The following is a 17,511-nucleotide window of genomic DNA, read 5'->3' as shown; positions in this document are numbered from 1 at the left end:
TGGCCTCCATGTGTTTGTGTTTTTTACGTTTTTTCCCTGTAATTCATTTCTAATCTCATAGTGTTGTGGTCAGAAAAGATGCTTGATATGATTTCAATTTTCTTAAATTTACTGAGGCTTGATTTGTGACCCAAGCTGTGATCTATCCTGGAGAATGTTCTGTGCGCACTTGAGAAGAAAGTGTAATCTGCTGTTTTAGGATGGAATGTCCTATAAATACCAATTAAATCTATCTGGTCTATTGTGTCATTTAAAGCTTGTGTTTCCTTATAATTTTCTGTTTGGATGATCTGTCCATTGGTGTAAATGAGGTGTTAAAGTCCCCTACTATTATTGTGTTACTGTCGATTTCCTCTCTTACAGCTGTTAGCAGTTGCCTTATATATTGAGGTGTTCCTATGTTGGGTGCATATATATTTATAATTGTTATATCTTCTTCTTGGATTGATCCCCTGATCATTATGTAGTGTCCTTCCTTGTCTCTTGTAACATTCTTTATTTTAAAGTCTATATTATCTGCTGTGAGTATTGCTACTCCAGCTTTCTTTTGATTTCCATTTGCATGGAATATCTTTTTCCATCCCCTCACTTTCAGTCTGTATGTGTCCCTAGGTCTGAAGTGGGTCTCTTGTAGACAGCATATGTATGGGTCTTGTTTTTGTATCCATTCAGCGAGCCTGTGTATTTTGGTTGGAGCATTTAATCCATTCACGTTTAAGGTAATTATCGATATGTATGTTCCTATGACCATTTTCTTAATTGTTTTGGATTTGTTTTTGTAGGTCCTTTTCTTCTCTTGTGTTTCCCACTTAGAGAAGTTCCTTTAGTATTTGTTGTAGAGCTGGTTTGGTGGTGCTGAATTCTCTTAGGTTTTGCTTGTCTGTAAAGCTTTTGATTTCTCCATTGAATCTGAATGAGATCCTTGCCAGGTAGAGTAATCTTGGTTGTACGTTCTTCCCTTTCATCACTTTAAATACATCATACCACTCCCTTCTGGCTTGTAGAGTTTCTGCTGAGAAATCAGCTGTTAACCTTATGGGAGTTCCCTTGTATGTTATTTGTCCTTTTTCCCTTGCTGCTTTCAATAATTTTTCTTTGTCTTTAATTTTTGCCAGTTTGATTACTATGTGTCTCACTGTGTTTCTCCTTGGGTTTATCCTGTATGGGACTCGCTGCGCTTCCTGGACTTGGGTGGCTATTTCCTTTCCCATGTTAGGGAAGTTTTCGACTATCATCTCTTCAAATATTTTCTCTGGTCCTTTCTCTCTCTCTTCTCCTTCTGGGACCCCTATAAGGTGAATGTTGTTGCGTTTAATGTTGTCGCAGAGGTCTCTTAGACTGTCTTCATTTCTTTTCATTCTTTTTTCTTTATTCTGTTCCACAGCAGTGAATTCCACCATTCTGTCTTCCAGGTCACTTATCCGTTCTTCTGCCTCAGTTTTTCTGCTATTGATTCCTTCTAGTGTAGTTTTCATTTCAGTTATTGTATTGTTCATCTCTGTTTGTTTGTTTTTTAATTCTTCTATGTCTTTGTTAAACATTTCTTGCATCTTCTCGATCTTTGCCTCCATTCTTTTTCCGAGGTCCTGGATCATCTTCACTATCATTATTGTGAATTCTTTTTCTGGAAGGTTGCCTATCTCCACTTCATTTAGTTGTTTTTCTGGGGTTTTATCTTGTTCCTTCATCTGGTACATAGCCCTCTGCCTTTTCATCTTGTCTCTCTTTCTGTGAATGTGGTTTTTGTTCCACAGGCTGCAGGATTGTAGTTCTTGTTTCTGCTGTCTGCCCTCTGGTGGATGAGGCTATCTAAGAGGCTTGTGCAGGTTTCCTGATGGGAGGGAGTGGTGGTGGGTAGAGCTGGGTGTTGCTCTGGTGGGCAGAGCTCAGTGAAACTTTAATCCGCTTGACTGCTGATGGGTGGGGCTGGGTTCCCTCCCTGTTGGTTGTTTGGCATGAGGCAACCCAACACTGGAGCCTACCTGGGCTCTTTGGTAGGGCTAATGGCCGACTCTGGGAGGGCTCATGCCAAGGAGTACTTCCCAGAACTTCTGCTGCCAGTGTTCTTGTCCCCACAAGAACAGCCACCCCCCGCCTCTGCAGGAGACCCTCCAACACTAGCAAGTAGGTCTGGTTCAGTCTCCCCTGGGTTCACTGCTCCTTGCCCTGGGTCCCCTGCTCTTTGCCCTGGGTCCCGATGCACACACTATTTTGTGTGTGCCCTCCAAGAGTGGAGTCTCTGTTTCCCCTAGTCCTGTCAAAGTCCTGCAATCAATTCCCACTAGCCTTCAAAGTGTGTTTTCTAGGAATTCCTCCTCCCATTGCCGGAACCCCCGGTTGGGAAACCTGATGTGGGGCTCAGAACCTTCACTCCGGTGGGTGGATTTCTGTGGTATAAGTGTTCTCCAGTCTGTGAGTCACCCACCTAGCAGGTATGGGATTTGATTTTGCTGTGATTGCGCCCCTCCTACCGTCTTATTGTGGCTTCTCCTTTGTCTTTGGATGTGGGGTATCTTTTTTGGTGAGTTCCAGTGTCTTCCTGTCGATGATTGTCCAGCAGCTAGTTGTGATTCTGGTGCTCTCACAAGAGGGAGTGAGAGCACGTTCTTCTACTCCGCCATCTTGGTTCAGGCTCTGTATGACTTCTAATCTTCTAAATTTGTTAAGGTGGGGACTTCCCTGGTGGTGCAGTGGTTAAGAATCTGCCTGCCAATGTAGGGAACACGGGTTCGATCCCTGGTCTGGGAAGATCCCACATGCCGCGGAGCAACTAAGCCCGTGCGCCACAACTACTGAGCCTGTCCTCTAGAGCCTGTTAGCCACAACTACTGAAGCTTGTGTGCCTAGAGCCCGTGCTCTGCAACAAGAGAAGCCACCACAATGAGAAGCCCGCGCACCACAACAAAGAGTAGCCTCCGCTTGCTGCAACTAGAGAAAGCCCGCGCACAGCAAGGAAGACACAACGCAGCCAGAAATAAAATAAACAAATTTATTTTTAAAAAAATTTTTTGTTAAGGTGTGTTTTACGACCCAGAATGTGGTCTATCTTTGTGAATGTTTAATGTGAGCTTGAGAAGACTGTGTATTCTGCTGTTGTTGGGTGAAGTAGTCTATAGATATCGATTATATCCAGTCGATTGATAGTGTTTTGAGTTCAATTATGTCCTTACTGATTTTCTGCCTGCTTGCTCTGTCCATTTCTGAGAGAGAGCTGTTGAAGTCTCCAACTAAAAGAGTGGATTCATCTATTTCTCTTATCAATTCTATCAGTTTTTGCCTCACAGAGTTTGACCCTCTGTTGTTAGGTGCATTCACATTAAAGATTTTAATGTCTTTTTGGAGAATTGACTCCTTTATCAGTATGTGACACCTTTCTTGCTATTTCTGATAACCTTCCATGTGTTGAAGTCTGCTGTGTCTGAAATTAATATAGCTACTCTTGCTTTCATTAGACTAGTGTTAGCATGGTATATTTTTCTCTATCCAGAACCTCTGTGCCACGAGTTGGGTTCTCCCCATCATGCTGCCAGATCAGGGTTATTCCATAAGGTAGAAGCCCAGGGCCCAGCATCTTAGGGTGACCTCACGGTCAGAGATAGAGTGATGGGTTGCATGTGTCTTTGGGGGAATCTGAGGGGATGAATCAGAAAATTCAGACATTTTGCATCCCTAATGGGACACTCCAGCAGCACTCATGTGACCATCCTAGGAACAGACAGGACAGTTGAGTTGGGGGGAGAAAGACACCAGCCTGGACTTGGGGTCTGGGATAATCTCCTGTTCCTTGGATAGCTGTAAGTTCAGGTTGAGACAACTCAGAGAAAGAGGCTCCAGGTTTCTGGGTTGGAGAACACCACTTCTGGTCCTGACCTGTGTGGGGGCCAAGTAACTCAGAAAAGCTGGAATCAGACCTCCAGACAGATTGAGGGTGAGGCAGAGAACAAGGCCTGAGAGAGAGAAAGTCGCCCAGAGTATAGTGCCCATTGCTGCCACCGGAGTCAAAGGGAACTGCTAATCAGTTACTTCGGGGATTGTCTTCCCCTCCATCCCTGGAGAAACTGGATGCCTTAGTTGTCCTGAGAGAAGGGCGGGCCCTCAGAGTCACTCTCTTGGCACAGAATCTGGAATCCCCAGAGGACTCTTCCCTGTGGTTCTAGTATCAGACATAATTTCTCTTCTTGGCTTCTTTTTTCTGATTTTTTTTCTATTTTTTTTTTTTTTTAATTAAGGATCCTAAGGTAGCTTTTTTTAAAAAAAAATAATTAATTAATTAATTAATTTTTTATTTTTGGCTGTGTTGGGTGTTCGTTTCTGTGCGAGGGCTTTCTCTAGTTGCGGCGAGCGGGGGCCACTCTTCATCGCGGTGCGCGGGCCTCTCACTGTCGCGGCCTCTCTTGCTGCGGAGCACAAGCTCCAGATGCGCAGGCTCAGTAGTTGTGGCTCACGGGCCCATTTGCTCTGCGGCATGTGGGATCTTCCCAGACAAGGGCTCGAACCCGTGTCCCCTGCATTGGCAGGCGGATTCTCAACCACTGTGCCTCCAGGGAAGCCCCCTGATTTTTCTTCTATTTATCTGTCTAATAAGTATCTTATTAACATTAATCTTTGACTTAAGAAACATTCTGAAGAGGAACAGTTTCAACATTGTCTTGCTAAATTCTGACCCTGTTCTTTAGTAATTACGCATATTTCATCTCATATTTACTTCTGCAACATCCTCTATCTACATCCTTAATCCATAAAATCTGTTCCCTTCAGTCCTGTAAGTGAAACATGGACTGCGCTGTAATTGAATATAATAGTTAAAACCTTTGGCCACTCACCATATAGAAAAAATCTGGTTGAACATTGCTTTGTCCCTGCTATAATGAGGATCTGAACATACATTACCAATCGACTTGTACTTGCTTGTATTGATAGATACAGTAATAGGGTATAGGAATCTTGTGTTGTTTGGTCATATTTTTTTGACAAAACATTCTTATACAACTGAGATATCAGAGCAAGTATACCCACATCTCTTGAACCCAGCAGTTTAAATAAGGGACGTTCTTCTTAGGCAGCTAGCATCTGCTCTCATGTCTTGAGAATGCTAAACTACGTGAGTCTTGATGAGACCACCTCTTATTACAGAAGCCAAAAGCATGCTTTCCTAACCTTTAGTGTTGCTGGGGCACAGGCAGGCATCCTATTCTCTGGCAATCTGGTGCACTTATGCCAGATTTTGATTTAGGAGTTAGTTACATGAAGAACTATGGCCTGTTCTATCCACTAATTTCCTGAGACCATTCCCTCCTCAACTCTTCATTCTCATCTCTATGTCCAGGAGAACTATACCCATCAGTTGGGTCTATGAATCCATCAAGATGGCTACTGCGAAACGCACCTCTGGCTCCACCCCTGTATTTCACTGCTTCTTCTTCCTCCTCTGCTCCCCACCAGATCCTGTCCACTGTCACTTCCCAATACACTTTGCCCCACGTGAAGCCCTTACTGCCCAGCACGCCAGGCTCCAGATCAAATTGCTGACCATGCTGCTATGTGTTCATCCACAAGCCAGTGAATATCATGCTCTTCCCATTTGGAAACACTGAGAGGTAGCCACTGGCTGTCTGGGAATTCAGGATGATCCTCACTGTGGGGACAAGGAGATAAAGGTGTGGCATCACAAAAGACAGCAAATGAGATTTATCCCATAGGTCCTGGGGCCTTTATGACAATGGGGGGGAGACTCCTCAGGGGGCCAGGCCAGAAACTGCTTTTGACCTTGTGCTCATACTATTAGCAACCATATCTGGAAAATGAAGAGAACACAGAAAATTCAAGGGCACAGGCAGTGTGATGAGACTTGAGAGGGAAAAGCGGTAAGGACTGGGATCACTGCAGCTGCACAAATCTGGGGAAAGGTTTGTGGTTTTGAAATCTGAATTCTCAGGATAAAGAATTTGGATACATTAGTCACACGAAGACCTTCCTCTTTAAATCGAAAGAGCTGACCCATAAGTAATGGAGCTTCACAGGAAAGCTGCAATTAGCAAACTTCAGCCACTATCCCCTCCAGATGCTCACTTGTTTTATATTCCAGATCCCTCATCAATTTTCCTAGAATAAAAGTACCAAAGGACAGTAAGCGATTCTGACACCACATCTTCTAGGTCAAATTCTCTTACTGTTGGCTAATATAACTTTAGAAGGTGACAAAGCACCATGAAAACGCAAGTGAAATAGAGAAATCAATTCAGGAGACACCCAGAGCTGTCCAGTGTAAAGTGGTTCATGTAAGTATCCCGGCCAACATCTGCTGAACCCACCTGGTGCTTCATTAAAGAGTACCTGTGGACATATTCCCTGTTGTTAAACTAAGTCCTAAACTTCTAGTCCTAGACCACACTATTTCTCTCCACTCTCAAAGATACCTCTTTTAGATTCATTCTCCCAGTATTCTTTAAATTTAAAAAATTTTTAATTGTGGTAAAAACACATAACATTTACCATCTTTACCATTTTTAAGTGTATAGTTCATTAATGTTAAGCGTATTTAACTTGCTGTGCAACCAATTTCCAGAACTCTTCCATTCTTCAAAGCTGAAACTCTCTACCCATTGAACAACAGCTCCGCATTTCCCTCTGCTCCCAACCACTAATCTACTTTCTGTTCCTGTGCATTTGACTACTTCAGAGACCTCCCATAAATGGAATCATACAGTACTTGTCCCTTCGTGACTGGCTCATTTCACTTAGCATAATGTCCTCAAGGTTCATCCATGTTGTAGCATGTGTCAGAATTTCCTTCCTTTTTTAGGCTGGATAATATTCCATTGTCTGCATATGCCACATTTTGTTTATCCATTCATCCACTGATGGACATTTGGGTTGCTTCTACCTCCTGGCTATGGCGAATAATGCTGCTATGAACGTGAGTGTGCAAATATCTCTTTGAGATCCTGCTTTTAATTCTTTGGAAAGTGGGAATGCTGGATCATATGGTAATTATATTTTTAATTGTTTGAGGAAATGCCACACTGTTTTCCATAGCCTCCCAATTTTCTTTTGCCTCACTGTTAAATGTGAAATATCTTTTTACCAACTCTGAGACCTATTGACTATGATTCTGCTTTAGTCTAGGTAACATTCTTAGACTATCATGTGGAATGCTCTCTGGTTTGGACTTGCTTCGATTCCCTCCTCAATGTCCCTGCGTGGTGTGAGTGACGTGCACAAGAGCAAGGAACTCTGAGAAGCCACGGCCACAATCAAAACCTAAGGAAACATTATAGAGAAAGAAAGAAGGTTTTCTAGGCTCAGAACCCCTTCCTTTACCATGGAATCCTTTGAGTCCTTTCTCTAAAGAAAGAAGTTTATCTGAAAATTCTTGTGTCTGCTTTTTGATTGGAGGACTGATAGGCTTTTCAGTCCAGAACTTCTTCCGGGGATATCTAGAGAAAATGAAGTCACAGTTAGCACTCCTGAGAGAAAGGCATGATTCCCATCGTCAGCACGTGCATGCGCACAAGCACCAGCAGCGGACCAAAGGGGCAGAGAGTAAAAGCTGCTTCTCCACGTGGTCGGTTTCAACATCAGAGTCAACGAGTAGATATATAGAGTTCTGAAGAAAGGGCCATGATCCAAGGATTCTCTACCCACCAATATGTCATTTACAGACAATGTTAAGAAAGAAAGAAAACCATTTTCTGCATTTGAAAGTCTTTGAAACATGCCAGTAATACTACAACCTCTAAGGAAATTACCTGAGGATATAAAGTAGACAAATTAAAATTAAGCTTTAAATATACATTTTTAAAGGCTTTAAATTTAAAATTAAGGAAGTGCTGGGCAGAGATATATAAGCTAAATACAAAATGAAAGAAATCTGAGGTCTTGATCTTATTATCAAACAGGATTGGATTCAATGCAAAAAATTATTAAGTAAGACAACAGAGGGTGTTTTATGTTACTAAGAAAATTATAATCCACAATTACGATACAACTCTCCTTAAAGGTCAACAGAAAAAAAGTATCAAATATAAAAAGCAAGAACTATAAGAATACCAGTAAAATGGGCAAAAACTCATTGTTAATAGGAATCTTTGAGTCATTGCTTCTAGTCCATAACATATCAAGAAGTCAAAAAATAAGTGTCAATGCAAAATACCTAAATAACAAAACTACTAAGGAAAACTTCATGGAGATAGAGCAAATCCTATTCCAAGAACACAGAGAATGTACCTTCTTTGCAAATGTTTGGAACTGTCCAAAAGTTTGCAACGTACCATACAGAAAGCCTCAATAAAGTCCAAAATGGTAGAAATGGCAACAAACCTGTCTGGTCACAAGATTTAAAAACGATGAAACATAAAACTGTTAGAAAAAACCCTGCACACCACTGACAGGAAAAAAAAAAAAAAGAGGGAGGAGAATCCTTGAAGAGGATCTTATCCTGGAGGAGAATGTTGGACAGAGTTCTCACCTCCTTGTCTGGACCTGGCTTATCTAGTGCTTGTTCCCTTCACCCGCTGCCTAGAGGACGGTCCCTGCCTTGTGCTGGTTGGCAGCCAAACCATCAGGACTTATGGTGTCTTGATCTTTGGAGCCGATGCTACTCAGCAAGCCCCTGCCTGAGCCCTCCCTGCTTTGTCTACCACAGAGCCTCCAGAGCACAGGTGACACAGCATCCCAGCCCTGACGGAGAGGTCACCCTGAGATCTTGGGCCCTGGGCTTCTACCCTCAGAGGTCACCCTGACCTGGCAGCGTGATGAGGAGGACCAGACCCAGGCCATGGAGATTGTAGAGACCAGGCCTTCAGAGGACAGAACGTTCCAGAAGTGGGCGGCCCTGGTGTTGCCTTCTGGAGACGAGCAGAGACACACGTGCCACGTGCAGCACCAGGGGCTGCCTGAACCCCTCTTCCTGAGGTCCGGTGTGGAGGGATCTGAGGGGGAACCTTCCTCTCAGGGAATAGGAGCCCTTCTGGGGACTTTCAGCAGGGTCAGGGCTCAGATGAGAGGTCAGGGCCCCTCACTCTCCTTTCCTCCTCAAAGCCGTCTTCCCAGCCCAGCCTCCCCATCAAGGGAGCATTTGCTGGCCAGCTTCTCCTTGCAGCTGCTGCTCTCAGTGGGGTTGTGTTTGCAGGAGTTCAGATTGCTGGAACTTTGCCTGCAAGAACTGTGCTCTAGAACACCAAGAACTCAGGTTAGGAAGGGATTCTGGGTTTCATTGTTCAGACCCAAGGGTCTCTCACCTCAGGGGTTGAATTGCAACTCCTGTCCTCGTGACTTCTGGAGCCAACGTGCAGACATCCTGTTGTGCAGCAAAGCCTGGAGGGACCCTGGCTGGTGGGAGGCCAGCTGAGAAAGTGCAGGTGAGCTGGGAGGCTGGGGACCTGCTGGATCCCCTGAGCCCCACTTCCAGGTCAGGCCAGTGTACGTGGCTGCCTTTGGACTCCAGGACCTTGATCTACGTTCAGCTCCCCTTCTCCTCTATGAGGGTTCCAGGAGCAGGGCCACATGAGGCCCAGAAAGTACCAGATTGCCTGGGGAATGGGTCTCTTTCTAGTGGGACAAAAATTCTCAGGTCCGTCTCCTGCAGGATCCTAAATTTTTTTACAAAGATGAAGTAGTATTAAGCCCAGTCCTACAATGCACTGGCAAATCTGAAGGGAGAGTGTAACCTGCATGTGTGTCTGTCTGTGTGTGTTCACATGCATATAGAAATGTGTGTGGATGTTTGTGTATATGTGTGTGGGTGAGTGTACACAAGCATGTGTGGGCCTTTGTATGTGTATGTGTGTTTTTGTGGTGCGCGGGTGTGCATTGCTCTGATGCGTCCTCATCCTGGCCCCCACCTTGGCCTTCTCCAGGTGCCCCTCCCACCTCAGGGGATATAAGAGACAGGACAGCTCTCCATCTGCACATGAGTAAGAGGCTGAGGTGATGAGTGTTGGGGAGAAGTGGTCCTCATCCTCTTGGAAGAAAGAAACAGGAGCTGCATGTGTGGACTCTCTTCCTTCCCAGGATTTTGCCTTAGTAAATGTGTCAGATACCATTTTAAGGGACTTACATGAATCAGATTATTTAAATCTCATAAGAGTCCTCTGAGATAGGGACAGCAATCAACCCCATTTTACAGACAAGGAAACTGAGGCCTCTGAGAGCTTGGCTGGCCCTCAGTTGGCTGAGCCATGACTCTAAGGCAGCGGTCTGACCGCTGCGCCCAGGTCTGTACTCACTCTGCTGTGTTGACTCCCATACACTGTTCACCAGCCTCACTAAGGGTCACCTCCTCTGGGGGCTCTGACAGCTTCCCTGTCCCCTCTGGGCTCTGAGACTGGCTGGGAGTCTATTGCGTTTCTCACACTCCCTATAGGTGTGTCCATGGGGTCTGAAGTGACAGGAGAGTTGGTTCTACATTGGTTGCTGGAGTGTGTTTGCCGGAGGTGGGGGGAAGTGAGGGTCACATCTGGGCTGTAGGGCCTCAGTGGTGTTTGCATCTGGGTGTGAGCTGGGCTTTCCAGATGCTGAAGGGTGAAGACCAGCAGGGGCCGTGCAGAGTTTACTCATCACTGTGTTATTTCACAGCCTGAAACCACGGCCCCTCGTGGGCCTGAGAGTCACAGGGGTGTTCACGCATCTCCTTCCCATCCCTGCTGCTCTGACTGCTCTTCTTCCAGCTGACTTCCTGGGGACATCTGCTGTCCAAGGTGACACATGAGGAGGGGTCTGGCCGCACCCCTGCTCACCAGCACTTCCTCCCACCCTGCCTGCTGCTCCCTTCTGGGGCCTCCTGGATGAAGTGAGAGGACAGCAACTAGGACAGACAGAGAAGCTGACATTATGCTGGTAAAGAGAAAGCAGAACGTCTGTCACCAAGAAAAGGAAAGGGTTGCCTTAGGGAAGAAGACTGAGTAGTTTCTTGTGGGCTGTTACACTGGCAGCCTCAGACTTCTGCTGGATGTTGACAGGAGGCTGACCTTAATTTCTTGCCACGTAGGACTTTCCAACGCAGCTGCTTCCTTCCTCAGAGCTTGCAAGCAGTGAAGACAGTAGAAAGTCAGCCAGCAAGATGGGGTCTTGCTCTTCTATGATCTAATCTCAGGAGTGACATCCCCGTTGTCACATTCTATTGGTCAGAAGCAAGTCCCAGGTCCCACCCACACTCAGGGGTGGAGAGCCACAAGGTGTGAACCCCAGGAGGCAGGGATCCTTGGGTAGCCTCTCAGAGTCTGTCTGCACTGGGACATTCCAGGTCAGAGAAGCAGGAGCGCGAGGTAGTGAGGACTCTGCCACGGATTGCACAGTCACTGAACAGTCATTGTCACTGTGGGTCCGCCTCAGGCAGGATCATCTGCAGAACTGACTTGTGTTTATCGCGGCACCGACCTGGATACAAGAATCAATGTTTTCATCGGAAAGGTTTCTCTCCAGGTCTGTGGGAATCTGAGAGGGTCCCCTCTGAATATTTGCCCCCTTACTTTTCAAACCTCCTACACCTCTAGGAAAGTGCCGTCACTGAAGTCACCCACATTTTTCTTCCCTGTGTCATCCTGCCAGCAAACCCAGGGCTCCCATTATTCCTCCCATCTTATTTTCATACAGGATCCCAGAGTCACTCCTTGTGATTCTAGTTTCTTGGTTTCTTCCCCTTCATCCAGATTATTTCTTAGTGATTTTCTCTCGTGTTGATTACTCAGCTTCATTAGGAAATTGTGTTCTCTAACTAACCCTTTCTACTAATTTTTGGACCAAATGGGCCAAGGTCATCTCTCCAATCCTCAGCTCACATCCCACACAGGGACAGGATAAGAGTGGGGCTCCTGGGAAGTCATGGACTGGCACAGACCCTCATCGGGGTGAGACATTTAGGTCACCAAGCCATAGACCTTAGCTTTCTTTATGTCCCCGGCAGGGGGCACCACACCCGGCACACAGCTCCCTCCCTCCTGGAAGCTGTTTCCCAGACAACTAATTATAGACTATGTTGCATTTACCAGGTCATTTCACTCCATCGTGAGTTCCTTGATGTGTCACTCACTGAGGCCCAGCGCAGAGCCTGACATCTAGTAACCGCCTAATAAATGATTACTAAATGAGTGTGGGGTTTTCTTTGGTCATTCAACATTTATTTCAACTTACTAATACATGCATAAAGTTTAAAAAATTCATATTACATAAAGGATATACAGTGAAAAGTAAATTTCCTCCTCCATCCCATCCAAAACCCTTCCAAATTCCCTCCCTGGACACAGTAACTGTTACCAGTTTCGACAGTGTTACAGAGAGCGATTTCATTTTATCAGGTGGTATTTATCCCATATTCTATCTGCAATTTTGTTATCAATTAGCAATATATTCTAAGATTATTCTATTTTTAAAATACAAATCTGGCTCAGCTTAAGATATTGATAATAACAATTCTCCACTGCTGATTTAAAAAAATTTAAGTATAGCAAAAATCATCTCTCTTCCATAGTAATAGAGTTTTTTTCTGGACAAAGTCACCCAGATTAAAAATACATTCGGGACTTCCCTGGTTGCGCAGTGGTTAAGAATCCACCTGCCAATGCAGGAGACACGGGTTCGATCCCTGGTCCATGAAGATCCCACATGCCGCGGAGCAAATAAGCCCGTGCGCCACAACTACTGAAGCCCGTGCCCCACAACTACTGAAGCCTGCGCGCCTAGAGCCCGTGCTCACATCAAGAGAAGCCACCGCAATGAGAAGCCCCCGCACTGCAACTAAGCGGAACTAGAGAAAGCCCAGCAACGAAGACTCAATGCAGCCAAAAGAAAGAAAGAAAGAAAGAAATTAAAGTAAAAAAACAAAACAAAACATTCAATCTCCACTACTTGTATCCTTTTGATTAAGTTCTGGCCAATATGATGAAGCTGATGTGAACCTTAAAATTTTGATCTTAAAGGGAAGAAACCTTTCTTCCTTCCCTGCTTTCCCTGGTTGCTCCTGGACCATGAACACGGTCTTAGGTACCTTGGGTCATGTCAACAATGGCAACATCCCAGGGACAGCAGAGAAGGAAGGTCAAGGAGACCGGGACGCCTGGACATCCTCGTGGTGCAGAGCCACCCTAGCAGCCCTGGAACTGCCTGCCTCACTGTCATGGGAGACACACACAGGCTGCCATCCTGTGAGACCACTGTTATTTGGGTTCTGCTGCACATACTGAATACATATCGGCAGAATAGGACTTCCCAGGAGTGTGGGGCTGTGGCGGTCTGTTCTAAGATGAGCAGAGATATATTTACAGTGTCACCACTTGGGCTCCTGGGACATTATTGTAGATGGAGAAAGGGAGAGCTGGGCCAGGGTTGGGGGCACAGCACAGGGAGACTGGAGACTGTTACCCTCCTCATCTCTCTAGCCATGGGGTCTGATAGGGGAGCGTTTGGGTCACCAGGTGTTAGATTTGGGAGCCTTCGTTTCTTCACTTCCCTTCTTGTCCTTTTCACAGACAGTTCTCTTGACATTCCAGCCAGGATGAGAATCATTGCTGGTGGTCTCTTCCTCCTCCTCCTTCTGTCTGATGGCAGTGACTGTGGAGGCTGAGATTTGGAGGAGAAACTCCTCAGGTAGGGAAAGAATGCAGCATCAGTTGTCATTGGGTTCCATCGGGAATCTCTGCTTCCCCAGCCAGACCTGGACAGCCAGCCCTGAGACAGCTGACCCCGGGTCCCTCATATCTTTTTCCCTGGTGATCCCCAAATATACATTCATCACTTCCCCTATTCTGTTTGTTACCAATGAGTCACTAGGTCCAGCTTATGTTCCAAAGGTATTAGACAGAGGCATAGATACCAGAGGAGGGAGCATCGGGGACCAACTTAGAGTCTGCCAACCACGGGGTGACTTTGGGACCATCTGACTACATGGCCTGTCACACGGCTGAGGCTAGCAATGCAGAGACCAGAATAAATAAAGAGTTCAAGTCAAAGGTTTTGGGGCTCACTTCACAGGAATCCAGATCAAAATTATATTCCCGAAAAACTGGCCCGATCTTCCAGGTTATTTGGGATTTTTAAAAGAGAGAACTTTGTAGGTAGAAACATAAAGGTAGGAAATGAAAAGAAAGGTAGCAGCGCTGAGAGTTAGCGTTGTCTCACTATCATTGACGACGATCCTTCCAGTTTCCACAAGAACCACAGTGGTGAGTTAACTGGTATGTGATGTGACCACCACCCCTGCATCCTTTAAGTCTTTGAGGATGACGTTAACTTCTTTCATTATCCCAAGACACAATATCGTTTTTAATGTTCTGTCGTGGCTGAGCTTGGGCGGCTTTTTCAGGGGCTTCCACTAAGCCTTTCTTACTAAAAGCTTTTACTTCACAGGATTAAAAAAAAACCAATATGAGTTCTCTGGGTGACATTTCCAATTACAGCTCATAAGCTTGAGAAAACCAAAGGTAAGATGTTTCCAGATTTGGCTAATGCCCTAAGGATAAAAACAATTTTTCCCTCTGGGTTATTACCCACATTTATATTTTGGCCTAAACAATTATTCTCTTGATACTGTACTTATGGAAGCTTTTTATACTTTATATATTATTTTTATTTGTTTTTACTGGAAGAGGTAGCGTTAAAACAAATTCTATCACGTTACTGGGAATGGAGTCTCCATGACCTGTTTTTTCACTCCTGCTATTTATCTGGCACCATGGTAGGTGCTAGAATACAAGTCCACCTAAACCAATGATACTTTATCTCTTCTGTGAGCCAGTGCTGGTTTGTGAAATATTTGCTCTCAGCTCACAATAAGAAACATACAGACATTGAAAGTGAGTGTAAGCAAGTAAACTTCTACCTTTATCTTGACCCAGACTGGTAATTGCCAAGAAAAAGATGAGCATTTATATCATGTCATTGGATCTGCTAAGACAGTTGGATCATTAGTTCCTCATGGACCAGAGATTGAGTAACTTGCTGTCTAAACTAGTATTGATACTTCTTTGTGGGGATCACATGTAAACTGATAAGTGATATGGATACTTTCCCCAGAAAGATGTGCATGTACAAAGAAATATGAAATTTAGTATAAAATGTCAGTGTTTATGTATGGATCCCATGAAGACTTACAGATCTTGTTTTTTTAAGCTTAGAAAGAGACAAAGGTAGGGAGAGGACATTTTGAGTAATCATTTCATTATTGAAAAATGCACTCTGCTTATCTGAGTATAAACTGGAGTAGACAGAAGCTGGACCCCATAACAGAACATCACAGAAGAAGTTGAAAGATGTCATTTATTACTTATTCATCCATCCAACCTGACTGCTTACAATGAACCAGGTCAAGTTCTCGTCTAGATCACTGCTGCAAAAATTGAAATTTGTCAGTCTTTTTCCCTTCCTCACCTTCAACCTCCACCCCTAGAATCTGTACCCTCTTCCCAAGTTAGGGGAATTTCAAACTTGAAGATCTTGGTAGGAGGTAGAGGCCACCTCCCTCCATAAGAGAGAAAAACCTGCTTCCAAACATTCTGGCAGGTTGAAACAGCCTGAGGCCCCACCAGGCAGGTGACCCCATGCTGGACTCTGACTCAGGACATGGTGACACAGGGAGGCTGGAATTGTGCTGAATGCTTTGGCACATGTGGCAGAGGTGGCGGTAGTGTCGTCCAGTTGTCAGGAGCAGCAGAGACAGCAGGCCTAGCCGCAGGGTGCATTGTCCAGCATCAGGGCTGACAGTGCTGTGAACAGTGGCATCTGTGCCCACCTGCAGGCGCAGGGGTTCCTCTGTGGGACCCGACCTGGATGGGATTGTGGATTCTGTTCCTGGCTGTGTACTCTCAGGGCTGTTCTGTGGCTTTTTCCTGAAATAAAACAAAACTACAATCAATCTCTCTTTCCCTCTCTCTCTCTCGTTCCATTTAGAACAATTTGAAACCCTTTTTTCCCCATAAAGAATTGCATGAGAATACCATGTAGCGAAACTCTGAGAGAGCAGGGATTCAGAGACTCTTCCCCGCTGCTTTACTGAGATATGATTGATCTACAATATTGAGTAAGTTTATGGTGTACAACTTGTTGACTTGATACACTTAATATTGCAAAATAATTACCACCATAGCATTAGCTTACAACTGTATCATGTCACATAATCACCTTTTTCGTGTGTGTGGAGAAAATTTAGGTCTACCCTCTTAGCAACTCAAGAGATTTTCTTTATGCTGAGCGGATAACTGCTTCTTACATTTTCCACCTGGCTATACTGCATGGTAGAGAAAACATGTATCTTCCAGAAAATGTCCTGACTTTTTCTTCCCAGGGAAAAACATTTCAATGCGGATTTAAAACCCCTCCCCACCCTGATTACTCTCTGATCACTGACCTCAGTGGATCCCAATCTGCCTGAGCCTCAGGACTGCTTGTAGGGATTGTTGCAAAGTATTCAGGCCTCTTCCCCGACCCACCATCTCAGAATGTGGGCATGGAGTCCAGGAATCCCTTATGAACAAGCCCTACAGGTGAGGCTGATGCACAGCCACGTGGGAATCCTGGTCTACGTTGTTGCTACTAACTGTGTGATCTGAAGACCAGCAACCTCAGCACCAAACTTGTTTAAAATGCAGATTCTCACGCTCCCTTCCACCTGGGGTGTGCAGGTGATGCACAAGGGAGATCGGGAACCCCTGGTCTCTGTGCCGTCTAGACTCGGTGTTCAGAACCGTGCGGTCTGCTCGGGTGTGTGGTCTGATCAGATCGCATAGCGCTGGGGGGTCCAGGGTTCAGTACTTGTCCTTCCTCTTCTGTAGCCAATTCTCCCCTGGTGACCTCATCTGTTCTCAAAGCTTTAAACCTCATTTATAGGGTGTCACCTCCTCCAACTATTTCTCCAGCCAAGTCATCTCACCTGAACCCCAGACTCAGTTTGCACTTTTCCTAAACCGAATGCCAATGCTGCCGCCTCCTCAAATATGCTGCTTCCAGAGTCTCCCCACTTCTGCGGAAGGTGCCCCACACGTCTACTTGCAAATCTCAAAATTTGGGGTCTCCCTTCATTCTGCTTTCTTATAACCCAAATTTAATCCATTAGGAATTGCTGTAAAACGTCATTTTCAGAATATATCCAGAATCCAATCAGTTACTATTACTTTCCCTGCTCACACCCCAGACAAGCACCAGCATCTCCAGCCTGGACACTGCACCATTTCCTACAGTTTCCTCTATGGAATCTCTTGCCCTTCACCTCCTGATTCTGCCCAGCAGCCAGATGTTTCTAGAGAGTAGTCACACCAGGTCAATCTTCTGTTCAAACCATCTTGTAAACTCCGCATGTTACTCAGACAAAATCAAAACCCTTCTAATATTGTCTAGGTCTATATGATCTGTCCGGACACTGCATCTCATCTCAGTTCCTCTCTCCTCCAGCTACGATGGCCTCCTCGCTCTTCCTTGAACACAAAGACACTCTCCTGCCCTAGTACACTGGCACTGGAGGCTCCCCTGCCTGGAGAGAACTTGCCCCAGACATCCTCGGGGACATTCCTTCATGTCCTTCGCATC

This window comes from Eubalaena glacialis, chromosome 7 (genome assembly GCF_028564815.1).
Source record: "Eubalaena glacialis isolate mEubGla1 chromosome 7, mEubGla1.1.hap2.+ XY, whole genome shotgun sequence".
In the NCBI taxonomy this organism is placed as follows: domain Eukaryota; kingdom Metazoa; phylum Chordata; class Mammalia; order Artiodactyla; family Balaenidae; genus Eubalaena; species Eubalaena glacialis.
This window is presented reverse-complemented; position numbering follows the sequence as displayed.